The sequence below is a fragment of the Polyodon spathula genome, chromosome 7, assembly GCF_017654505.1.
Source record: "Polyodon spathula isolate WHYD16114869_AA chromosome 7, ASM1765450v1, whole genome shotgun sequence".
Classification (NCBI taxonomy): Eukaryota; Metazoa; Chordata; class Actinopteri; order Acipenseriformes; family Polyodontidae; genus Polyodon; species Polyodon spathula.
The window spans coordinates 52,964,327-52,990,196 of NC_054540.1; the positions used below are offsets into that span (position 1 = coordinate 52,964,327).

Here is a 25,870-nt window from a genome sequence, read left to right on the forward strand (position 1 = left end):
ATCCACTTGGGAAGGACCTGTCAATTATATATCTGCAGGTGGTACAGCCCTCAATATTTAGCCATCACTGTACACATTACTGAACATCCAAAAACAGAGCCCTTTCGGGGAAATACTTAAGCACAGGAAATACAAATAAAAGACTTATTTTGCACTGTGTTTAGATCCCTGCATCCCTAGTGTCTGCAAACGCAATCCAGTTCAAAACTACCTTATACATTCTTGCCTGCATGTATTTCACAGTTACACTGAACAGTATCTGAAAGCACCCCTGCTAGCGTTATGGCTTTTGAGGCTGAATTTATTTCAACAGCTCAGTGGACCACTACCATGGGTCAGTCCTTAAGTATCTTTTTCTTCCCCTGAGAGAATTAAAACAGCATCTGTATAATACTGTTTCTCTTACTTGGCACAAGAGTGCCATTCAGTGGCCAGAAAGAATATTGCTACCTGTACTTTATTGTGACTGCTGTACCTTTAAAATTAGGCACACACTGACTTCACCAACCAGTTGACCTTGAACCTTTTTCCTGAGGCATGTGCAGCACCCGAGACACAAAATTATTTTGTACATGAATATCATAGAGCCCTGGTTTGAAAGATATAAAAACATTCAAGTATTCAAACAATATGTCTCAGAAAGGGCTTGTTTAAAGCTATTTACGCAAATCATTATTAGTATAATGCTTTAATAGAAAATAAATTATAACATGGTATTATATTTGTAAAATAATACAAAATATAATACAAACAGAACAAGACTCAAATTTGTGCAAAAGTCTTTTTCTGTATCATATAAAGAATTGTAAAAGTTAATTGCACAATCAAATTCACAGGCTGAACTCCAGGACAGAATTCTGCAAAGAAAGAAATCTGTATTAAAAGGCAGTAACTAACAATCACTGCCTTTCACCTCCAACCACATTGCACCACAACTGTGCTCCATAGTATTTTCAGAGGTAGATTATTTATATAACTTGGATTTGGCTATTGTTCAGCAAAGCCATCAACTGTCTTATTCGTTCCACCTTCTGCTGCATTGACCATGGCGCAGAATCTGGAGTTTTCATCGGACAGAAGGGCAGAAGGGGCATCAAACTCCACGACCTGTACCAAACAGAATACCAGGCTTACTGAGACAAGCGTTTCTTCTTAATTGCAATTTACAGTTTAGTTTTACATTGGAGGTTTTTTGTGAACAAACTGCATTCATACCTGTCCTTGGTCCAGCACCATGATGCGGTCACAGCTGAGGACGGTGTTGAGTCTGTGTGCGATGACCAGTGTGGTGCAGTGACAGAAAGACTTGCTAATTGTCTCCTGGATCAGCCCATCTGTTTCCGTGTCAATGGCAGCTGTTGCTTCATCCAGCAGCAAAATCTGTGAGGAGAAAGCAGTTGCGTGGATTGACTTGCCTAAGCTATGCCAGTGTCAGCAATTTTCTTTGTCCATTGCTTAAACAATCAACCATTCTCACTGCCACCCGGTCCTCAACACAAACTCTTGAAGTACTATTACCTCAGACACATACAACCATCAGGTCACACTGCCTCTCATCCCTTAAACACTGCTCCTCATACATCCCAATGACTCAGTCCTTATCACAAACTACGAGAGCACACTGTGATTTCAGCGCTCGCGAGATGCTCTTACCTTACTGCTCTGGAGCAGAGCCCTAGCAACACACAGCAGCTGCTGCTCCCCCACAGAGAAGTTCTCCCCATTCTCCAGCACCTCTGAGTCCAGCCTCTCTGGCAGCTGAGCAATCTGAGAGGTCACACACACACACACACACACAGCACAATGTAAGAAAAAAAAAGACAGTAGACAGACAAACACGCTGTCAAGACCAAACGATCTGACCAAAAGATTTAGAAGTACAGTTCTCCCAGCAGGCTGAATAATGTGGCACGGGTCGATAGAATGAACTTAGGCTGTTCCCACAAAATTAGAAACGGGGGAGCGTCCCCTGTACTCACACTGGCCTTCATGTGAGTCTTCTCCAAAGCCTCCCAGATCTGGGCATCTGAATACTGGCTTGAGGGGTCCAGATTGACCCTGCAGTGGAATACTGTATTGTAGCAACTGGAAGGGTTATGGTAAGACATTAATTATTAACATATACTGCATTCATTCCTGTACCTGACAGTGCCAATGAAAAGGACTGGCTCCTGTGGGATAATGGACAGCTTCCTCCTGAGGTCCTCCAGGCCAATCTGTGCGATGTTGATGCCATCTATGGTGATGGAACCCCCGGCCAGCTCAACTAGTCTGAACAGGGTCATTCCGAGCGAGGATTTACCTGCAGGCACAGGCATCGGCATTGTACACAAACTGCAGACAGAAGCGTTCTAAATGATGTCAGCATCACAGGGATGGAATTAAGACTCCCATTGACAAAGAGTTTGGTCCATTCCAAGTTTTACTATGAGCCTTATTTAAGGTGTTCTCTGTGTCTGGTAGTTTCACTCCCATGGTGAATTCCTTTCAGCTGTGTCGTCAGGGTCACTCAATACTGCCTGAAATCAACGCTTGCAAACAGATATTTCTTTAACTTAGTGTAGTGCCAGATATCCTGTTTTATAATTAAACACATGTGTTCTATAGCAAGTGTTTCTTTCACAACTGCAAATTTGAGACCTCTATAGCAATGGGTAAGAGTTATTGAATTGTTTTGTTAGCTCTCTAGTGTCAGACGATACTGGATATATGAATTGATGTACATTCAGTATATCACAGTAGGTAGCATACTGTACTGCACATTTCTGTGAAATGCCAGATGCTGGTAGAAATCTGTTAATGCCCTGTAAGAAAACGTGCCAACTTTTGAGTGAAGCCAAATAAACTTTAGTCCACCAGACAAACATTTCAACAGAAGTGTCTTTCAGTAGAGATACCTGATCCTGTGCGGCCCACAATGCCTATCTTCTCCTGGGGTTTGATGCTAAAGGACAGTTTCTTGAGAACCAGAGGCAGATTGTCACGGTAACGCATTTCCACGTCTTTAAACCGGATTGCTCCTTCCTGTGGCCAGCTGAGGGCAGGGGCGGTGTAGGGAATGTGCCGAATACCTTCACACTCCAGATTCTGCAAAAAAAAATAAAAAATACACACCGATTATTGCAAGAATAATATCTGTTTTAATGCATAACCAAATTAAACATAACACCCTTTAAATTGTACACACATTGTTTTCTATTATTACATGAAACAGTAATGCACGTTGAATATCATGCCAAAGGGCTAGGCAGTTAACTGGTTAACCAGAAGGAGCTGTATACTTTATAACAGGATTTAAAACTGTTACCTTTGTAAGACTTAATTCTCCATGCTGGCCACTAGAGGTCTCTCAATACAAAGTAACTGAAAATAAACCCTCATTAAAAAAAAGTACCTTGAATGCAATCTTACTTTGCAAAACACAGTAAAACATTTTGTTGTATAAATCTCAAAGAATGAAAGCAACACATTACGAAATGTAAAAACTGAACTTGCAGTATATTTGGCATGGGGGAAATTGTAGATTTGTTTGTGTGTGTTATTGCCTGTTATGTAAACCAAACCCATTCCTCCTTTGTTCTATCTTGTGTCGGCGGCAGTCCTGGTTATACAAGCCCAGCTCCATGTCTTCACTGGAGTCTATAGCACTTCCCAGTGGCCCAGAATTCTACACTAGCAAGAGCTTGTACCTTTATATAATGGCTGATCCGCTCCACTGATGTAAATCTGGCCTCTGACTCTGCAAGGAGGCGGACAGTGAACTGAAACAGACCTGTCAACTGGGAAGGACACAGATAGGTGAGGCCTTAAAGAATTTCTTCCCAAACAAATACATTTCGGAATCTCTTACTTTTAATCCAATCAAAGCTTTCGTTTCAGTAACTGACCACATCTGAATAACGGAAACTTCAGAACAAAAAAAAAAAAAGTATTAATTGAAACAACTGTAAATCTTCTAGGGACTCGGTTTATCTCTGCTGCACCTATGGGATATTTTTCCCCTTAACTTCTAATGCTTGCCACAGTTTCTGCAGCATCACTGGACTCAATAACTAAACTAGATTGCATATGAAGTATATTTCTTCCACCTCCTTTTTATTTAATAAGCGGGGTAACATTATTCAATGTTAGACAGATTTTTTTCTGGCCCAGAATGTTGACTGAAGCCCTTCTTATAAGGGTTGTGATTGAACCGATCAGCCCCCTAAAATGCGAATGGGAAATAAAGAAACTTCCCAACAAATTTACTGAATTATACATTTAGAAGGTACTGTTTTTCTAGTACTGATTTGCTCGTAACACAGTCCAGCCAAAACGTTACCCCAAGCATTAATGACTGAAAATTTAATACAAAATGGGAAGGAGCAGAAATAAGAGTGAAATTAAATGAAACTAATGGCAGGGAGACAGGTGGTTTACCTGCACAGCGTAGGAAATGGCCAGCCCTGCGTACGCGGGCGGGATCTGTCCATGCATGAGGACGATGAGCAGTGTTACCATGGTGATGAGGGCAATGCTAATGAGGTCCAGCCGCACGGCCAGCCAGCGCATCCCACAGCTGAACAGGAAGTGAGGGGCCTGGTTCGAGTCCAGCAGCTCTCGATACCTGCCAATGAGACAAGTCTGTCTGTCAGTCCATCCTTAGTGTTTCACTTCCTGATGACTCAGACGTCTATAGAGCCAAGCACTAATGCAGACATTTCCATAGGCTTATTCGTTCAGCCATAACTTTAAAAACACACAAAAAAAAGTTTTTTTTTTTTTTTTTTTTTTTTTAAAATACATTTCTTATTTGCATTTGTTTGACTTGTGTATTTTTACAACAGGGCATATTAGTGCCAAACACATCCTCTGCAAAAGGGACATAACCATCTCATTAGGAGTCACCACAATGCCCACAGCGTGCACACGTAATCATCAAGAGAACATTCTGCAATGGACTAAATATAGTAACGTTAACCATGTTGTCTGTTAAAAAATTCAGCTGTGAATTTTTAAGACAGTACATTTGTATTAGATTTATGTTCAGAATTTGCTTCACTTATTTTTATATGTTTTCACTTACCAGTAGAGTTAGTAGCTGAACAAAATGAAACTTGCGAACCAGCCTACCCCACATACAGTACTTATACTCAAATACAAGGCTTTGCCAGTAAGCTACAGGAATATTTTGATGAGCAAGCTGGGCATTTCTTTGTTAGCAGTGTCATATCATTATTATGAAGCTGAAAAACATGCTTCATCAGAGACAATGAAGCTTATGAAGAATACAGGAGTGTTACGCATGTAATGTATACGGGCCTCTTACCGATGCAGGACGTCAGTGCCCTTACCATAGGCGTGGATAGTGGAGAGGCCCTGGAGACTGGAGGTGACGTGCGAGATGAAGGGAGACAGGCTGATGTTATCGAGTCGTTTGAGCTCCCGGATCAGCACCCTGTTAGGAGACACCGAGACAGTTAGCTGGGAGATCTTCACAGGTCAACCAGGTAAAAATAAAACCCCTCTACTCGCAACGCATGCACCTTTCAACAGAGTGCCAGTGTCACAAATAATCTCTGCCAAGGGATATAGACAACACATTTCAGGTGTCTCCATCGCCAACAGCTTAGAAAGTTAACTAAGTCAACACTAAGCAAAAATGTACTAACTATACCAATGCTAATCAGGTGTCTTATCACCTAATTCAGCTGTGCGTTTTTTTTATTTTTTTTGTTATTATTTAGTAGCATTTAGTAATTTTTCCCTATTTTGAAATGCCCAATTGTATTTAGGCTCAGCCCACCGCTAACACCCCTGCGCTGACTTGGGAGCAGCGAAGACGAACACATGTTGTTCTCTGAAGCGTGTGCTGTCAGCCGACCGCTTCTTTTAACTCTGCTGGTCCGCCATGCAGCCAGCCCAGAGCTACAGCGTCGGAGGACAACGCAGCTCTGGGCAGCTTACAGGCAAGCCTGCAGGCGCCCGGCCAGTCTACAGGGATCCCTGGTGTGTGGTGAGCCAAGGACACCCTGGCCGAGCCAATTGTGCGCCGCCCCCTGGGAATTCCCGTCCACGGTCGGCCATGGAATAGCCTGGACTCGAACCAGCGACGTCTCAGTGATATGGCGCATCCTGCACTCTACATGGGAGCGCCTTTACCGGATGCGCCACAGCGTTTTTAGATAGGTAAGAGCAGGTTACCTGGAGGTCCTGTTAACCAGGAAAAGGAAGAGACCAAGAGGTGCCACGGACACGAGGAACCACGGAAAGACTGCGCTGACGACCCCCAGGCAGAACAGGACCAGGGTGATGTTCTGGAGCAGCATTTCAGCCTGCATGGCCAGCCGGACATCCACTGAGGGAGGGAGCACAAGACACAACCATAACACCCAGTCACAAGACATATCAGAAGCCAACCAATCACAGTGAAGCATTTTGCAAATTCCGGTGTACAGGTGTCATCCCGTGCACAAAACACCACACCTAATTCCAGTGTTCAAAAATCAAAACGAAACCAAAAGACACACATACCTGGTACCTTTTGTAAAATGGATCATCCTATTAACCATTCTTTCTTTAAATTTTGATGAACTTGACACCAGTTTTTATTAATAAAATATTACCAAAATTGCTACAAACTTAAACACACGCCGTTGATTGATAAAAGCTATGTTTTACAAAATTACAAATATTTTTTTTTTAAGCTATTCCTGAGTACAACCTTCATTTGTGTGATTTATAAGAAGTCAACAGAACATGTGTGGGGTGTCTCTTATTGTACAAGATGCCTCATTTTGCAGTTTGAGAAGCAAGAACCGCTCTGCTCCACTTCGTGGTCCTCGGAGCACGACAGGACATCTTTTATACAATAAGAGACACAACGCATTAGCATAAGGTAGACAACTAATTTGACAGCGTATGCAGAAGACAATTTATAAGTGCTTAACTGATTTTCAATTAGTTGTATTACTGGAAACAAAAGTGCTACTAGTACTATAAATGTGCTCTGCCTAGCTTTGGAGATCTGTCAAAATCCCATTCCAGTGAGGTACAGCTCCAGCACATAAGGATTGCCCAATTCTGTGATGGAGGCTCACCTTCATCCATGTCCTTGGAGAACCTGTTGAGAATGCGTCCAAGTGGAGTGGTGTCAAAGAACCTCATTGGGCTGTGAAGGACCTTCTCAAACAGCAGGTCATGGAGCTTGGAGGCAGCTCTCAGGGTGCACTGCGGGGCACAGAAACAAAGAGCTCCATCACTTAATTATAACAGCCCCTTGCAAACTCACCCCTCAGCCAGCCCGGCTCTGTAGCTCCTTATCCACTCATTCACCCATAGGGAGCTCACCCTGGTGCCCTTCTGTCAAATAAATATACAGTGCGTATATATACATGGATTTAGCCTGCAGGCAACATGTTAAAATCATGACTCATGAATCGAGGGCTGCGTTTTTGCAATGCTGTTGAGTTTCCCCTTTACAAAGACTGAGGAATGTTAAGTGCCGAATGGATGTAGGCTCAGCCTACTGCGAAAGAAGTAAATCTGCTTTGACATTAAAGAGGCAGCTGTTTGAACGGAGCACACCACCCAAATACAGTACCATCCTCTTTGGCGTCTAAATGTAGAATCAGCACGGGAAATGATGTGCTGTAACAGCAGAAATCCCCTTCTACAAGTGCACCATGGAGCAAAGTACCAAGAAATGGAAAGTATAACTATAAGACAAGTTTAAAGACAGACAAACATCTGCTACATGATATTAAATTAGTAGAATTAAAATCAATCAATATTCTTTTAAGCCCAGGCGCTGCCTCTGTGAGTAGAAGGAAAGGATACCTTTACAAACACAATCCCTCGGACAGCCTTCAGCAGGAGAATTGTGACCATAGACAGAGCATAGACCCCGGCATAGTAGTGAGTGTGAGGATTGTCTCTCATGCTGTCACTGACCACTGTCCCATTGCCTAAGACAGCCGTTGTGTTCTAAGGAAAAAGAGCGACACAGACGATACCTTAGCACAGCCTGTAGCTTATTTCAGACAAATGTTTTTTTTTGTTTGTTTGTTTTTTTTAAGCATTTTCACAGACAGTAAATATAGAAATGTGAGCAAATTGTTATTTATTTTTTATTAATTCTTTTTATAAGAAAGACACCCCAAAAAACGACTGGAGTGGAATATTTGTTCTTCATTTTACTCTCCCATAAAATGTGTTTCTACAGTGGTGACTGCCAAGACTGGCGTAATGTTTTCTGGAAGTGGTAATTTACACATTTTCATGTAGGGGAGGAAACTATGAAAACACCTATAGTTGCAGTGATAACCAAGGTGTCCATTTTCAATTGAAATATTGCAGGGCCACAAATAGAAGTTACAATGCAAGATTCATCATCGCTGATACAATCACTTCCATGTGACTTAATTTCCAGAGATACATTCATAGCACTGTTCATTTTAGCTAAGCTAGTCAACATCCCTACAACTGTTATCAACAATAGACATTAATCCTGCTTAATCTAGCAGTCATGTGAAACTAGCCAAGCCCAAGGTCAACCCTTTTTTTGTAGTAGCAGTGAAGTTAATATATGAAGGAGTCTCACCCCACTGCCTTGCTTTATCCAGTAACTGAGCCACCAGTTACTGAAGGTGATGCTCCCTGTGGTCAGCAGAAAGAGGACAATATTGATAATGAAAGCTAGGGCTCCCCCTGCTGCTCGGATGTATGCCTTGTACACCGACCATGACACAGAGCCGCTCCCCTTCTCCTCCACTTGCATCAGCTGACCTGCAGGATTGAGAGAGAGAGACAGACAGAGAGAGCGAGAGAGAGAGAGAGAGAGAGAGAGAGAGAGAGAGAGAGAGAGAGAGAGAGAGATTCAAGTTTATTTAATCCAAATCTGTGCACCAATAGTAATAGTTCTACTGTTAGTTAGGTTACTGTAAGGTAGAAATTTTCTTCAAATGTGATGATTGAATAGTGGTGGCCCACTAAATGATTATGTACTTGGTTGTGCAGATAAAAACAGGCTGGAATCTAGTCAATTAGACAGTGGTGGATATTGAAGGGCTCAGACATAAGTCCAATTCCACCTCTCCTTCTCCTCCTGAGATACAGCTGAAAGCAGACAGCTGGTTCGTACCTTCCTCTTTGCTCTGATGCACAACGCTGACAGACTTGCTGAAAGACAGCAGCTTCACGGCCATCTCCTCTCCTTTCAACGGCCTGTTTCTCATGTTCTTCCAGATCTGATTCTAGAAACGCAGTCACTCAGGTTAGTCACGGCACACTATAAGCTGCCTAATTCGTCCTTCTGTCTGTCACACTGTCTGAACACTAGAATTGCCTTGATCTTCAAACTTATCATACACTCTTACCCTTCCACAGACATTTCTAATTGCATTTAGCTGGTATTGAGTATTTACAAATATGTCTGCACTATTTTTTTTTTATTCTTTTGGTAGTGCATTCACGACAACTACAGTTTTTACAGTCAAAAAAAGTTCTACGATTAACACAAAACATGCACATTTTAATACAAATAAACAACCACTGACAAATGATAAGAAATATTGTAAGCTGTAGCTTTTATGGTTATAATACAATTGACCCCACATGTTTGTCAGTTGTTTTATGTCTTTGCTGTAACAAAAAAAAAAAAGGCTTACTTCTTGCTGCATGCTATTGAACAGGTTGGCGTAGTCGCTTTCCCTGTTTATCAGCTCCTTGTGTGTTCCCTGCTCTGCAATGCACCCGTCTTTCATGAACAGGACCTCATCACAATCCTCCAGGTACTGTGTGAGAAAAACAGTTTAGTCACCAAGAAACACCTCAGCTCTACCTGAACACGCAAGAATCTCCGCATTCCCAACTTCAAGCCAATAATGCTCAATGCTGGTACATGAACAGTGTGCAATAGTTCGTTTTTAAGCTACTGAAATATTAATGTTTTTAGACATGCAAATTCAGAAGACAGCTAGAATGATTCTCCCCGGGTCGCCCTACCTGGAGCTGGTGGGTGATAAACAGCACCGTCTTCCCCTTCATTGCCCCACGGATGGCGCTGTGGAATAGGTGAGCTCCCACGTGGGCGTCCACTGCACTCAGGGGGTCGTCGAGGAGTAGCACCCTGCGGCCGCTGTACAGAGCCCTTGCCAGGCTGACCCTCTGACGCTGACCACCGCTAAGATTCGCCCCTCGTTCGCCGATCTCAAACAAAAACGTCAAAATTAACATTAGGTGAAGAACAAGAATTGCTTAATGTAATGGCTTAACAAGGTTTTCAAAACATATTGTCTTTTCCTAAAAGGAATGTAAATACTAATTGATGAACTGTCTGAAATAGGAAGAATTGCAGCTGGGTAGCTTGTTGGAAAGTTACCTCAGTCCTGTCTCCATATGGCAGGTTAGAAATGTCATGGTTCAAACAGCAGGCCTCCAACACATCTTTATACCTAGAAAGAGAGAGAAGCAAGTCAGGCAGTCATCCACAGTGCGGCACCTACTGATGAAGAGAGCAGGGTTAGGGTGTAAACAAAGAAGGAAAGAATAGTTAAATTAAGGGAAAGGGAACCAAACCCAAGGTGGACTTAAGCCTTACCTGCCCCAGGATAGCAGAGATCAGGGAGCTTTTCCCAGCTCCTACACTGCCACAGATTCCCACCAGCTTCCCCTGAAGATAGAAAAGCATTCACGGTTCACTTAAAACCTATTAATATCACCTGCAGTTATTGATTAGATACTGTACAAAGACTGATTTGACCAAATTGATATGCCAATCACCAGGTTTGCAACTAAACCCCCATATAGTTATTTTTTTTAACTGAGATGTATATTTTATTACACAATAGGTAGTTACCTTTTTCACATGCAGGTTGATGTTGCGTAGTGTTTTCTGCAGAGGGGGGCGGTGGTATTGCCCTGCGGTCACTGTGTTCTGTGGGCTGTCCTGTTCGATGTTGGACACTAGGGGCAGGGCGTTCTGTCCTCCCTTGTTCCCCCCTTCTTTTTCGATGTACAGGCTCAGTTTTTCTTTAATGAGGACCTGCTCGATCCTCCCCTTCCTCTTCATCTTTGGGGAGGTCCTGTGTCTGTCCCCTCCCCCTCCCCTTTCCCAGGCCAACGCCGCTCCGCAGAATTCCACAGCGTTCTCGGGATCCTCTGGCTTCATCCGGACAGCCTCACGCTCTTCCATTAGGAACAGTTTCTGTTCACAAATATTTCAGAATATTTTAGTTTTAGGTATTTCCTTTTCCAATTCTTCTCCAACCTAGTTTTAATTTAAACTTTTTTAAATTTATTTCTGCATTTCAAAGTCTAACCAGGTGGCCAAAAGCCGTTGCAGTATCAGCTATTGACCAAATATGCCTGCAGCTCTCAGTTTTGTCCCTCCTACCTCACCTGAAACCTGCTGATGGCCACCGAGCCTTCAGACAAGGCCCGCACAGCCAGGGGCGTGACCTTGAGGGCAAAAGTCATGGAATTGAAGACAGTGACAATGGTAAAGGCCTGAGAAAAGAAAACAGGAATGTCACATCAAAACCTCAGTTCAAACTTCTGTAAACTATGCAAGGAAGTTAAAACGTGGCCTTTCATTTAGACAAGTCTTTACAGGTAAAATAAAGCAGGGTGCTGCTTTAAGGCTCAAGGTTCAAGGCTTGACTGAGACTTAGGAAAGCTATCGGGGAAACAAACCTAATATAACAATGACTTTGGCGCACAATAATGTGGTGTAACCATTAGCTGATTATGTTGAGAAGTGAGGTATAAAATACTATTTTGTGTAATATTTTATAGACTGTATAGCTTCCTATTATAAAGGCTGGGTTCTTAGGCTTTAATTGGTCCACTTTCACACCTGAGGAGTGCTCCTCTAACTGTACCTGTGCACCATTCAGGTCAAAGCCCAAAGCCATATGCAGTGTGAAGGTGCAGACACTGGCAATAACCACAACGATGGGAGCCACGCCCACTGTGATACTCTGAACATAGCCAGCCTGTTCCAATATCCCACGCTCTTCTGCACGGATTTCTGTGAGAGACAGGAGGAGAGCAGGATGATGCAGGGTCTTATTACCGGAAGCATGTCCACAGAACTGGTGCAGCAGTACACATGTACAATACAAGTCTGGTGTATGAGACTAACTATACAGTTGTGTTGACAGAACCAAGGCAGTGGATATATAATTGAGCTCAAGAGGTCACTTTCTTTTACAGCTCATGTATGTATAATAGCATTTGGGAGTCCTTTCATTTCATTTCTCCCACTGCCATCTTAATATATGAGCAATCTGTTAGTAAATTTGTACTGTAAGTAACAGACAGCTCTGCTACTGTGATTACCGAATATATTCCTGCCTCTCCACATAGGAATCAATGTTTTTAATCATATGTAATACGAGATGAAGGATTCACTGGGCTCTATTGCTCATTAATATAGATGAGTGAAAATCAATCAATCAAAAATTGGCTAATGTTCTGCCTCTACCTACTTACAGATACACAGAGCCCAGACAATGTGTCAAAACAATTCAGAACAGAAACTAACACAAAACAGTGTGAACACTGAGACTTGACGTCTAGAGTTCATTTATTTGTTAACGGGGATAAAAGGCTATTGAGATGTTTCTTCATCTAATTTACAAAGCTGTCCGAGAGCGTGTAGGAAACTAGTGAAGTGCTTATCATTGAGTCAAACTGCCTCCCATTTCTCAGCCCGGGTTGACAAGAGGAATGAGCATGAAGGGGCTGGTGTACGGACACAGCAGGCCGCGCTGCCTCTCGCCTGGCTTGTGTGGAGGTGAAGATTACATCCATTTTAGAGGACACTAACTGAACCTGTATTGTTATACAGAGACAGATTAGAAATGCAGGCTCACTCACACTCACTTTTCTTTTATTTAGCTTCTAGATTTGCAGCACAGTTACACTGTCCCTACATCTGGAGGCTGTAAAGGCATATCATTAATGATTATAAAATTTCATGGGCCACCTAACGAAGAATTTGTGCACTGCAGCATGGGTCGGAACTATTTTTTTTAACCTCTTAAAACTTAAACTAACTGCACAAAGATGAAAGCGATTCTGGGTCAACAGCTTTTAAAAGTGAATTTCGCCACCACTACAAGTGGTTAAGAACAATCAGGGCGTTTAGTTTTCCCATGACATTTTATAAATAAGCAATAACACAGGACAGGGTGTGCAATAGTTATAAAATTACCACACTTCCTGGGTGACTGAAAGCACTTGGATTTGCTTGTTGTGTGTTATTGCTCAAGTCATATTTGTAGATACATATATAAATGCATACATAATTCAAGATAATTGAACAGGGCAGCAAGATACGCACTCTGTACGCGCTGAGCGAAAGAAGTCTCCCAGGAATACATCTTGACGAATTTGATACAATTAAGAATTTCGTTCATGATCCTCACACGCCTGTCAGTCACTCTCACACACTTCCTCCGGAAATGGGCAGTCAGCTGCGACACAAACGTCTGAGGGAGGGAGAGAGGGAAATAAAGGGCAAAATCAGATAAAGAACATCATTGGCTCAAGAGATCATTTGTGACAATTGCATTCTCAAGAAATTAATTCATAACTTTAGAACAACAAGAAACTCAATCAAGCAGACAAATATTCCGGCTTACTGTTATATATCATGTGCTTTATGGTATGTAACTCCATTTTCCCCCGTAAAAATAAATGATCTGTGCTTATCCACCAGAATAATTTTTACTGTATATACTGCATCGGCAACCAAGAACATGCAATACCCCCTGCACCCATCAGAGAGCGGTGTGGAGTCAAATTGCCTAATCCGTCCCCATAACAGTTAGAAAGAGTCCTACCAGGGAGGGGTAGAAGAGGATGAAAATGGCCGAGCCGAGAAGGGCGGTGGGTCCCAGGAAGACTGCGGTGTAGATCAGCCCCAGCACGGCCACGAGAGGCCCTCCGGCCAACAGGCAGCCCACCGTGGCAACCTCGAAGAGCCTCTGACCGTCAGCTGAGCACATGTTCACCAGCTGTACGAAACAAACATGCCCTTTTCATGTTGAATATCTTTTCGTTCTTTGCTTGCTTTTTATAATGTACTTTCATTCTGCATTTGACCAGGTTTCAATACAACCCTATAGATTAAAAACGGTTCTATTTCCTGCTACTCACATCCTGTGCTGTTGGTCAATTCCACTACAATCCCCTGGCTGCAACCAGGGCATGTAATGGAAGTGTAAGCAAAGCAAGAGATTTGACACCAGGAAGTTGCAGTTTCAATTGTTTTGATCAGAAAAACAAAGAGCTAATGGATTTAATCAGAAAAAAAAAAAAAAAAAAAAAAAAAACTTGTTTAAATGGAGTGAAAGATCGTCAAACTATGGCATGAGATTAGATTATAGCTTTTAAATTTTGTTACAGCAGTTCAACAGCAGTAACCAGAACCATGTACTACTCCATATTGAAACCAAGACTGCATTTTAGGGTAGTACAAAAATGATCTTTGTAATAGCCATTTAGGACATGGTGAAATATCAGTTGGATAGGGGCCGACCTCTCCGATGCTGACGTCCTTGGTGCTGCGCAGTTTGAGGATTTTGTCGAAGGCGAAGGTGAGAGCCGCCCCACGCAGCCGCGTCCCTGTCCGGTAGTTGAGCGCCCACATGAGGGCGAAGGACCAGGAGCGTGTCAGTTCTGCAATGAAGATCCCGCCCACCAGGGTGAGACCGTAGGGTAGCCGAGTCTCTGAGCTTTGAGAGTACTCAAGCAGGCTGCGGATTATTACAGCCTGCCAGGGAGAGGGGAAAGAAAAGAAAAGGAGGTCATGGGGTGAAAGTGAAGGATAAGAATCAAATAGGGATGGGGAGGGAGAGAGAGAGAGAGAGAGAGAGAGAGAGAGAGAGAGAGAGAGAGAGAGAGAGAGAGAGAGAGAGAGAGAGAGAGAGAGAGAGAGAGAGAGAGATTTGTAATTTGCTTGATTTTATGTGTACTTGGGCACAAATACCCACCGGACCTTACATCAGAGGGGGGTACAAATAAAACTATTTTTCTACCAGTATTGACCCCTAAACAACTGCAGATGTGAAGATATTTCAAGGTAGAATTTGCCCGCATGTACAGTACTGTACCTAGTGCCAGATAAAAAAAAAAAAAAATGAAAAATGTTCTAAGGCTGACATACAATAGGGGTATATAAATTTGGCATTTTTTGGTTTTGAATTGTTCTATTTATTTATAAATTTTTTACAGTGAGGCTGCACTGCTTCCTGTTAACCTGGGCGCACAGCCCTGGCAACAGCAGCTGCGTCACTCACTCAATCCTGACCTCTAAAAAGCTTTTAAAAAGACTCATAAAGACTTTCAATTATCCTTAATAACAACAGGCCACTGTCTGAAAGGAAAGAGCAATTGCAGTCTTGTAGCTGTGACACACCGGCGCTCTCTTAAATCCTAGTAGCTTTACATTAATAACATAATAAGTACTTTGAGTATTATACTGCAAAGCAAAAAAGCTTTTCTTTGAAGAGTTCATTTACTTTGTGCCCGTGTTTGAAGGTACTGTCACTGTGTATAAGTGTCTGTTGCTGCAGTTTCTCCATCTCATATGCAAAGATCATACTAAATGTCCCTTATATTGAATGAGTGACTTACAGGGCCGATGAATCCAGTAACCATGGTTACCATCAGGGAGAGGATGGCTACTAGAATGCGGGTCTGGCAGAAACTCCATATGACACGGGAGAGCGAGGCCCTGTCTTTACCTTTCATCTTCAGTTCTGTGTGCCACAGCTTCTCAAACCTGCACGGCAAACAGACGCGTTTACATTGCTTTCTTTTTAAATTCCTTGTTCCTTTATGGGTGCAAGTGATACTTATGACAACCCCATTGTGTTTAATAACTGCAATTATTATGACTGAAGTCTTATCCACAGGGCAGGTACAGCAACAGGCAGCTGCGAAGTACACTTCCCTAAACATATATACACACAAATACAATAGCTTATATATATCTGAACCAAGAAGTTTGACATGCCTGGGCAGTACTTGGATCTCTGTGCTTCATCTGACTGAGACAGAACAATTACAATTATACAGTTATTATTATTATTATTATTATTATTATTATTATTATTATTATTACTACTACTTCTTAGCAGATGCCCTTATGAGAATTACAATTATACAGTTATGGGGTTGTTCTTTTGAGACTAAAAATGAGCAGAATTATTTACAAACAACCCCTCCTAACCTGGGCAAATCCCATTCATGCCCTCAATCGTACTGTATTGAGTGTTTCCCGTATCTTCTGCTCTATATCATTATGGTTGATATCAACCTGCTTGAAAAATCCTACCTATTCAGAATTCCCTTCAAATGCAAAGTAAATTCAATCAGACGCTGCCCTTAATCCCCAAAGGGACTCCCTTCATCACCCTTTTCCTTCATTTCAATGGAAGTTTGTTATGAGTAGAAACAATCCCTTTAAGTTTCTTTTGTATACACCACAAATCCATATAAAATAGACTTACAGGACAACAACCAACTGTATATGGGTCAAAATTCATAGTGCATTCATAGATCTTTCAGACTGGGCCTCTATAATACAATATGTTGTATTACATAACCATATAATACAACATGTAAACGATGTATGAATACAACCCACGGTCTCATATCCCACTGCTAATTTGCTTAGTGTTCTTAGCCACCGCCCTATCAAGATATGTTCATGTCAACCTTTCAAGTTTCTGCTGGCAGGTCATTGTAGCCAGCAGGTGCCGCAGTGACTTACAGTTTACCAGGGCGCTATTTATATTCCTCTGGCAAATGAGTCGTGTTTCCAGGGAAGAGGATCAGTTTGTCAGCAGCACCTGGCCTCAAGTGCAAGCAGACTGAATAGAAGCGATGTAAAAACCAGTTTATATCTCACCTGTCCTGTCTGATCAGAGAAAGCACAAACAACAGTGTCTTTTTACAGGACATTATATGAATCTCCCTTAAATTTGACTCAGTGCTAATATCAGAGGTCCTTATTCACAGTGTCTGTAGATTACTATCATTCATTGTTTGATGTAGTTACACTATTGAATTGAATGATAATTCATGTACCTGTTAATGTTCATTTAAATAACAAAAATATTAACAGTATGTGCAACAACACGCCTCAAAAAAATACCACTGGGACACACCGGTCAGAGTGTTACCATGAAATCACCAGCAAGGTCAACATAATGGGATTGACAAGTCTATGTATTACTTGACCTTCAAGCTTTATTTGTTTTAATTATAATCTTCCATGAGGTGTTCTGTTGAAGGTTAATGTGTTTAATTCATACCTTTGTGATACCACTATCAGCCTATGCCGAAAGAGTACGAGTCTACAGATGTCTCCCAGCCTTGTAGGTGTTCTTATGATACCACTGTGTCTTTGTGCAGAACTGTACAATTGCTATTGCTGCTGCAGTGCATTGTCATTGAAGATCATTTAGTCAGTCATAAATCATTACCTGGAGTATGGGTTTACAGGCAGGGAAATCTAATCTCTTGGCAGAGGTCACTATGACCGAGCTGAGCATTACAACGCAATTTGATCCAAGGATCCTTAACTCAGAAAAGTTTTAAAAGTGTGCAATTGCCATTAAAGTGCTCTCACATTTCAGCTAGAGTGGTATTTATTACTAAGCATATGAAGCATAGATAAACTGCAGTCAACCCAGCTCTTACACAGTTTATTCTTAGATGGACAGGACTGCAATTAGGAAGCTCTTACTATGCAACTGACCTAAGAAGACCTCCTATTTATAAGCACTCAAGCACAGAGTGGAATTTCGGACGCACACTGTACAACATCAGCCCCTCATGTCTCCCCTCCCCCTGCCCTTTATATCCTTATAGCCCTTGCCCTGTTTACTCTCTCTCACTCTCTCGTTTCCCTATTGCAACACTATGCCATGAATTACATATATTACAATGGACCCTGCTGGTAAAATGAATAACCATTTGAGTGAAGCTGATTGCAGCTGTGCCTCTTGCCCCAGGCCTAGCTGTAAACACATCCAAACAAACAAACAGGTTTACTCCAGTCAAAATCATTCAAAACAAGAAACCGCAATACTGCTGCAGCTCTTCTATTTCGTAATGGTATTTCAAAAGGCTGGTCTTGTTGTTTACCATGATAAACTGCAATGCAGTTAAGTACAGGAACAACTTGGGGTGGATATACATTGTCTTTAAAGAAAACATTTTATAAGCAGAAGGTTTTTTTTGAGCCTTAATTAGGTTTGGGCTCTATAAAGAACCATTCATTTCATACTGAATTACATGTAATGGGTTTAATATATAATTAAATGGTTCTAAATAGAACTATAAGGGTTCCATGAGACAATCGCTCACTTGGAACTGGCATGAGTGGAAATAAGACCCCCATTGCATAGCAGTTTGATTCATTTCTGGTTTTACTACAGGTTTAATATGACACACATGAGCCTGTACCTATACACTGTGGCTAAATCAAGCTCACAGTAAAACCTGAGATGGATAAAAGTGCTATGCAATAGGAGCCTTACTTCTAGCCCTGAGCTGAGAATTAGGCTACACTGCCTGCTGTAAACAATACATTGCAAATCAGACAGCTAGAAAATGTCAACAACAAAACAAAAACAAGAATTTCCTCTATGATGCAACAGTCAGAGTTGCAATTATCTAGACTGCACTCTGCAATCTCCATTCCAGTCCCTATCAGGCAGGGATTAAATGGCAGCTGTACCATACATGGGAATGTTTAAATATACCAACAAATACAGATTGAGCAAAGCTGTTTGTCAATTCTTTAAAAATGGGTTCTCTGTAAGCCTGTGCAAGCCCGTACATGTTAAAGGCAGGCCAGTGTGTTTGTGTATGAAAAATGTCCGAGCTCCCTCATGATATGCGTGTTTTCTTTTAATCAAACAAAAGAAAACTTAAATAATCAGTAATTTATGATATGCACATGCTTTATCAGGCTTATGCAAACCAATGTAAGCTACAAGTACAGTCAACAAAACACCTTGGGAAAGTCATATATAATTGACCAGCTAGCTGCGGGAAGTATAATTAGTTTTTTATGTTTTTAATTATTGCACTTTATATCACATATTACGTATAATAAACCATAAATAATTAATTCACATGTCCCTTCATGCATTAGCATAGAATAAATGGTTCAAGGAAAAACACAATATAGGACATTGTGTATTGATCTAAAGCTCAGGAATACTGTCTAATATAACATTCTTAGTGGCATATTGTTATATTACTGTCTGCAGTTACTTCTTAATTGCCTTTTTTCCCAGCTCTTGCTTAATAATTCACACTGCAGCACTCAAACCAACATCAGCATGACCAAAATAGAGATCCGTGCTGACGGAGTTCAGTGCTGCAAACTTAGAAACTTCCAACATGCATGCCCTTTCCAAAGAGGCTGTGTCCTCACACTTGCGTCACAGAGCTGAAGAGCAGCATTTATTGGTGCGCAGAGATAATCAAGACTATGGCCCTATAGTCTCTGAGTAACAAAGGTTGCATGTATTTTATAATAGAAACTGAGAATCCTGCTACGGAGGTTGAAGGAGCAGCTACTAAAAGCTATGACCACAGTATAAAAATCATTAGTAACTGGTACAATGTTAATGACACAAGCTGTCTGCAGGAACAGGACACTACATAACTAATCTACTCTATAAATAACAGCATCCTGACAGAACTAAAAATGGAGTCAGAAAGAGACTTAACTCAGGAACACAATGGACTTCAGTTACAACAATAAAGCAGCTTGTCAATTTTCGGTTTTACCCTTCGCTAAAACTGAATGCAAATGACGAACTGTGCAGTATCCCGGCCTTCAAGGTAAACAGCACAGTGTCTATAATTTATTTGAAAATAAACACTCATTTTAAGAAATGCAACTGTGTACCACTAACCAGGTAATATCAACCGATTTCCATTCATCTGTAATGGAGAAACCTCTTTTTAAAACGATGATTATATATATATATATAGATATATATATATCTATATTTCTATATATTATATATTATATATATAAAAAGACGGCAGGGAGGGGGTTAAAATCCTTCCCTGCAGAGAAGATGTGAGAATGCACATTTGGGTGTTAATGGTTTAATTGTTTTATTGTTTAGTAATCCCCTGCACCTGGTGTTAATTGTAAATTAGAGCCAGGTGCAGGGTATTTAAAGAATGCAGCCAGTCTGTTCAGGGCTGCTCAGGGGTAGGAAACAGAAAGTGTGCTCTTGTTCTGAGCAATCAGAAAATAGTGAGAATAGTGATAAACTATGGGGTTTTGTGTTTTTGGTGTACCGGTAAACAGCTTAGCTGTCCGGGGTGTTAGTTAGGGCGATCCTGACTGTATAGTTAGTGCTCCAGTGGGAGCTAGGTGTTTATTTTGTGTTTTCAAATAAAACACAAAACAAACTAAAGGAAAACAGAAAAATAGCGCGCGTGATAAAATAAGATATTCTATAGCGTCCACTATTATATATATATATATATATATATATATATATATATATATATATATATATATATATATATATATATATATATATATATATATATATATAGTGGACAAAAAAAATGGAAACACCTGGGTAAATGAGGGACACCAAGTATATTGAAAGCAAAGGCTTCCACATAGGTGTGGCTCATGAGTTAATTAAGAAAACAACATCCCAGCATGCTTAGGGTCATGTATAAAAATGCTGGACAGGCCTGGTTGCCTATAATTATGGCTAGCATGGGTGCAAGAGGAGACCTCAGTGACTTTGAAAGAGGGGTGATTGTTGGGGTGAGTTTGGCAGGAGCTTCAGAGACCAAGACAGCTCAACTTGCTGATGTTTCACAAGCAACGGTGTCTAAGGTGATGTCAGCATGGAACTCCGAGGAAACGACATCATCAGCAAAAGGCAAAAGGCGAGAGCAGCCAGTTTCATCAAAAACGGTCCGCCGAGAACTCCACAGAGTGGGATACCACAGTCGGGTTGCACAAACCGCTCATCACACCTGGCAATGTACATTTGCATGTCCAGTGGTGCAAAAAGCACAGGCAATGGAGTACTAGGCGGTGGAGAAATGTGATATGGTCAGATGAATCATCCTTCACCATCTTCTCAACAAATGGACAAGTGCACGTGTGGCGCCAACATGAAGAACTCTACAGCCCTGAGTGCTTGGTTCCAACAGTGAAGGATTCTAGTGGTACAGTAAGGTTGTGGGGCGCATTTTCCTAGCATGATTTGGGTACACTCATTCCCTTAGAAGGCAAGGTCAATGCTAATCGCCACTTAATGGTACTGAGTGATCATCTTCACCCCATGTTGCAGTATTTCTTTCCTGCCTGGTGGGGAGGGGGGGGTTGTCTTCCAGGATGACAATGCTCCCATCCACAGAGCACGTGTGGTCGCTCAATGGTTTGATAAGCATGACACTGATGTTATCCATGTCATGGCCTTCTCAGTCACCAGCTCTGAACCCAATCGAGCATTTATGGGATATTCTGGAACGACGACAGAGACAGCGTTTTCCACCTCCATCAACCAGGCGTGAGTTGATTGACTTTCTCGTGGAAGAATGGTGCCGCATCCCTCCTGCAGAATTCCAGAGGCTGGTAGACTCTACGCCACGGCGCATACAGGCCGTACTGGCTGCACATGGCGGCCCAACACCCTATTAAGTGACTCTACATTGGAGTTTCCATTTTTTTGTTGACTACCTGTGTGTGTGTGTGTGTGTGTGTGTGTGTGTGTGTGTATATATATATATATATATATATATATATATATATATATATCAATTTTTTTAAAACAGAATTTGTTAAAAAAGAAAAAAGTGAGCGCTGATGTTAATCACTTTGACTTCTCTTTGAAGCTCCCTGTTGTGTTCTGGTTGGGATCACCTTAATCATCACATGATCACAGGTAGTCAACAGACCCCCCTACAGTTCTCAGCACAGCCATTCTTTACAACACCAGGCACACTGAGAAGACTGTGTCTTACCGCCTGCAGTTTGTCTCCGAAGCCTCGTGGCACGAAAGCCCCCAGATATCACTCATCTCCAGGGAGGATTTCTTGTAGGCTTTCCAGCCTAGAGGAGACAGCCAGTTGAGAGTCATGAAGGAGAAGAGTCCTGCGTTGTCTATTGGGTGTTGATCCCTGAGGAGGAGATAGTAAGTTCAGAACAGGATGTGTAATCTACCTGCTCTCTGGACCAGCTGTCCAATACTGCAGGGTAGAGGGTTGAGAAAGATGTCTCCACACTGTAATAGGCATGACTGGGGTGCACTATAATCCCACTAACACTTGAACAAAATTATTATATTCAATAGTTTGGAATTGTATTGAGTAGCCTGACATGTGAAACCATGAAAGAGGGTTGTTGAATGTTATACTAACTAAACTGTTATAAGTTAAAGTGATTATTAATTGTTAAAAGTATTTTTAAGTAGACACCAATGTTAAGGTTTTGTGACATATTCTAAAATTATATTATGCAAAAACTTGAGTGACACATACGCATTTATAGTCTTACAATGAATATACATTTCCCCCTAATTAAGCTGACCTATCCTAACAAAATGGATCCACAATCCTTTTTTGCAGTCACCCATACAAGAAATGCTCAGCCAGTTTGTCTAAAGAGGCAGCTCTTCAAGGCAAGCTCTCCAAAGTATCTCACACACTGCATGCCAAACACACAACACTGACTGAAGACCAGCCTTGATTGAAAATGCATTTCAATTGAAATATTTGTAAGATTGCCCTTTGGAGTTAAATGTAAACAGACTATTTTGCAGTAGGGGCAAGAGCTACACCAGTATCCTTGAATATAATCAGTAAACCATACAATAATATACTATGGTGGCTGCTGTATATAGTGCATTTAAATTTGTATTCATCTAGGTGGATCAATACAAGCTAAACAGAATACACTTCACGAACACTCACTGGGCGAAATTCTGAAAGTTTTTTTTTTACTACAAACTGTTACTTGGCATGATTTTATTGAAAGGAAAAAAAAAACCACAAAATATAATTTTAAAACTAAAGAAAAACAATAGGTAGTTTTGGTTTTTTTTTTAAGTTTATTTAATCTTTTTTTTTAACAAAACAATTGAGAATGTAGCCCTAGGAGGTTTTTTTTCCCCCTCCACTGATGAGGAGAGCTGAATAATTGATAAGCACTCAAAGTGAATTACTGGCATCCTCATTCCTGTAAAGAATGAGACTGAACCTGGAAAATTATGTACATTCCTTTTAACAGGGCATTGACAGTACATTTAAACAGTTAAGAAAACACCACCAGAAATAAACGATTTGCTTTGTTGTCGACCCTGACTCTATCAAGGGCTTCAAAAAGATATATGGCCGTTTTACACTGTGTGCTATAAAACCAGACAAATATAAATGCTATTTCATTATGTCTGGGATTTAGTTTTAATGTGTTCCCTCTTCCTTATTTATTACAAAGATATTTTCCACAGACCACTTTGATAAAAAAAGAACACTGTGTACACAATCTATGAGTCTTTGGGGTGTTGCTGTAACAGTACCTTTTTGCAGGTATTTTTCAATTCCTGCTTCAACAACAACACAGTTTTACTGCAGTCTAGTCATGTGAGTTTTAAAAAACCAGACTTCATTCAAACTGCATTCCCTAATACGTCTTGCACTTGGTGTTAGGCCTGTATCAAAGCAAACTACATGAGGGGCTAATGGTTGGATGGTTGTTTCCAAGGCTTACTTGTGCGTGGTTCTGAAGGGCTTCAGCAGCTGCAAACTCTGGTGATACTTCCCCGTCTTCATCTCCACCTCCTCCTCCTCCAGGATGCACATGTCTGAGTGGACGGAGGTTTGGAAGGGCAGGCCCTCAGCACGGCCGGCTGTTTCCAAGGCATCAGGGTAGAAGGAACGGCTCTGCGGGGGGAAGAGTAAAACAGAGGCTCAGTCACCAGGGGCGGCCAGGCTGGGACAAGGCTGAGTGGTTTTGTAGTCCTGGAATTAGGTAGGCTGTATTGGAAAAACCATCTACAGGGTTAAACAGAAAGCATATAAGCAACACAATTCTCCAACAAACACATAAAGAAGGGAGCATGTGTATAACATGCTGGTAGCCAACCCGAGAGACCTGTATCAATCTTGTCCTTTAAGTCTTTCTGATTTGCATTCCCCAATAAACTAGGTCCTTGCTGGAGAAGTGTGCCGATAAGGTAGGGAGCAACATAGATGATTTTCATCCAACGTGCATTGTCAGGATTGCCCACCTCCACCCACTCAGTCAGACACTGTTCACAACAGATTAGAAATAAGGAGTAAACTGAATGTTGTCACAATAAGCCTCAGGAAACTGTCCTAATTAGTAGGTTTTCTATTTCAGTGAAGAACCTGAATACATTCCTTTGAAAGCTAAATATTTATAACAGGACCTTGGTCACTTGTCAAAAATACACACCAAAATATTTCAGCCCTGTTTGAATAGGGCAAAAGTTAAACCCAGCGGTTCTGGGTTCACTTTGGAAATAAGCATATACCTACACTGAGGGGCGTATAAATGAAGCCTGCAAACAATCTCACTTAAACATCACCTTTGTTTGATTTTTATTTACTAACACAGCCAACCCACAGTAACTGGACTGACTGCTCTCTTAGGACAGGAGGAAGTACAAGAATAAACAGCTTATCCATTTAAAGTGACCAACTTTTAGTGCTAAAGCCTGGTACTGACAACACCAGATATGAGCACGTCTTTCATAAGTGTTCCTGATCTTTTCATGGAATGCACAATGATGATTCGAGGTCAGCATTAGATATAACATTGCCCTGAGTGTGTTGTGTGTTCAGCTATACAATACTGGAAATGTACTGGATAGGTGTGAACAATTCACTTTGTGAAATTATTTTTGTGCACCAGTATTGAGCCAAACAGAACACACACTATGTCTTTTTGAAACTGGCCTGATCAGTTTGAATTCCCCAGTCCCCCCTTTGCTTTGTCACGCATAATCAAGGGGAAACTTGGTTTCAGTGAACTTTTTGCCTATGTCATCTTGGCTCATCAATAAATATACCGCTGCTGCACTTTTTATGATGAACATTCTGTTTCCCACTTAAGGACCCAAAGCCACAACTTCCCCTTTTGTAATTTTCCATTAATTTTTTTCACTGGCTCACAACTTTTAAAAGGCACAAGGCAATTATTAAGCTGTACAAGTTCTACTGGTAGAAATACAAATAACAGTCATTATATAGCATGGTTTTGTGTATGAATAAAAAAAAAAAAAAAAAAAAAAAAATCGAGACAATACCACATAGTGGCTTTAAAGGGATCACTTAAAAAGGAAGTACAGCGCAGAATTGAATTACCAGGAAGTAGCTACAGTTGTATAATTAAAACGCTGTAACACAGCACACTGCATAACTATCAAATCCAATGTGATGCAGATGCAAACTTTTGTGTTTCTGTTATTGGGATTATAAATAAAGAAGTGGTACTCACTTTACAAGTACTGTCCTCATTGTTTTCACATTCTCCAGATTCCATTTAATAAACAGACAACAGTCCTCAATAACCCCTCACAGATCTTTTTCTCACAGCAGTACACTTGTCACTACGTTACTTCTGGCACGGGAAATGCAGTATCTGTAGCCGTCCTCTGAGTGCTGGATTAGCATCAACTAAAGCAAACTGTAGTCAGTTAAAGTTTCAAAACTGTATTCGTTATATTGTATTACTCTCTGACGAAACAATATATTGACACAGCACTAGTAGAAGACTTTCCACAAGGTTTTTTTTTTTTTTTCTTTCCCAAAACTAATCTCGATGCAACTGTAACTCTTATCGCACAGT

The 25,870-nt window shown here is 41.2% G+C and overlaps 1 pseudogene; it reads right to left on the bottom strand.

Moving 5' to 3' along the window:
• LOC121318778 lies at positions 1-25,870 on the bottom strand (annotated as a pseudogene).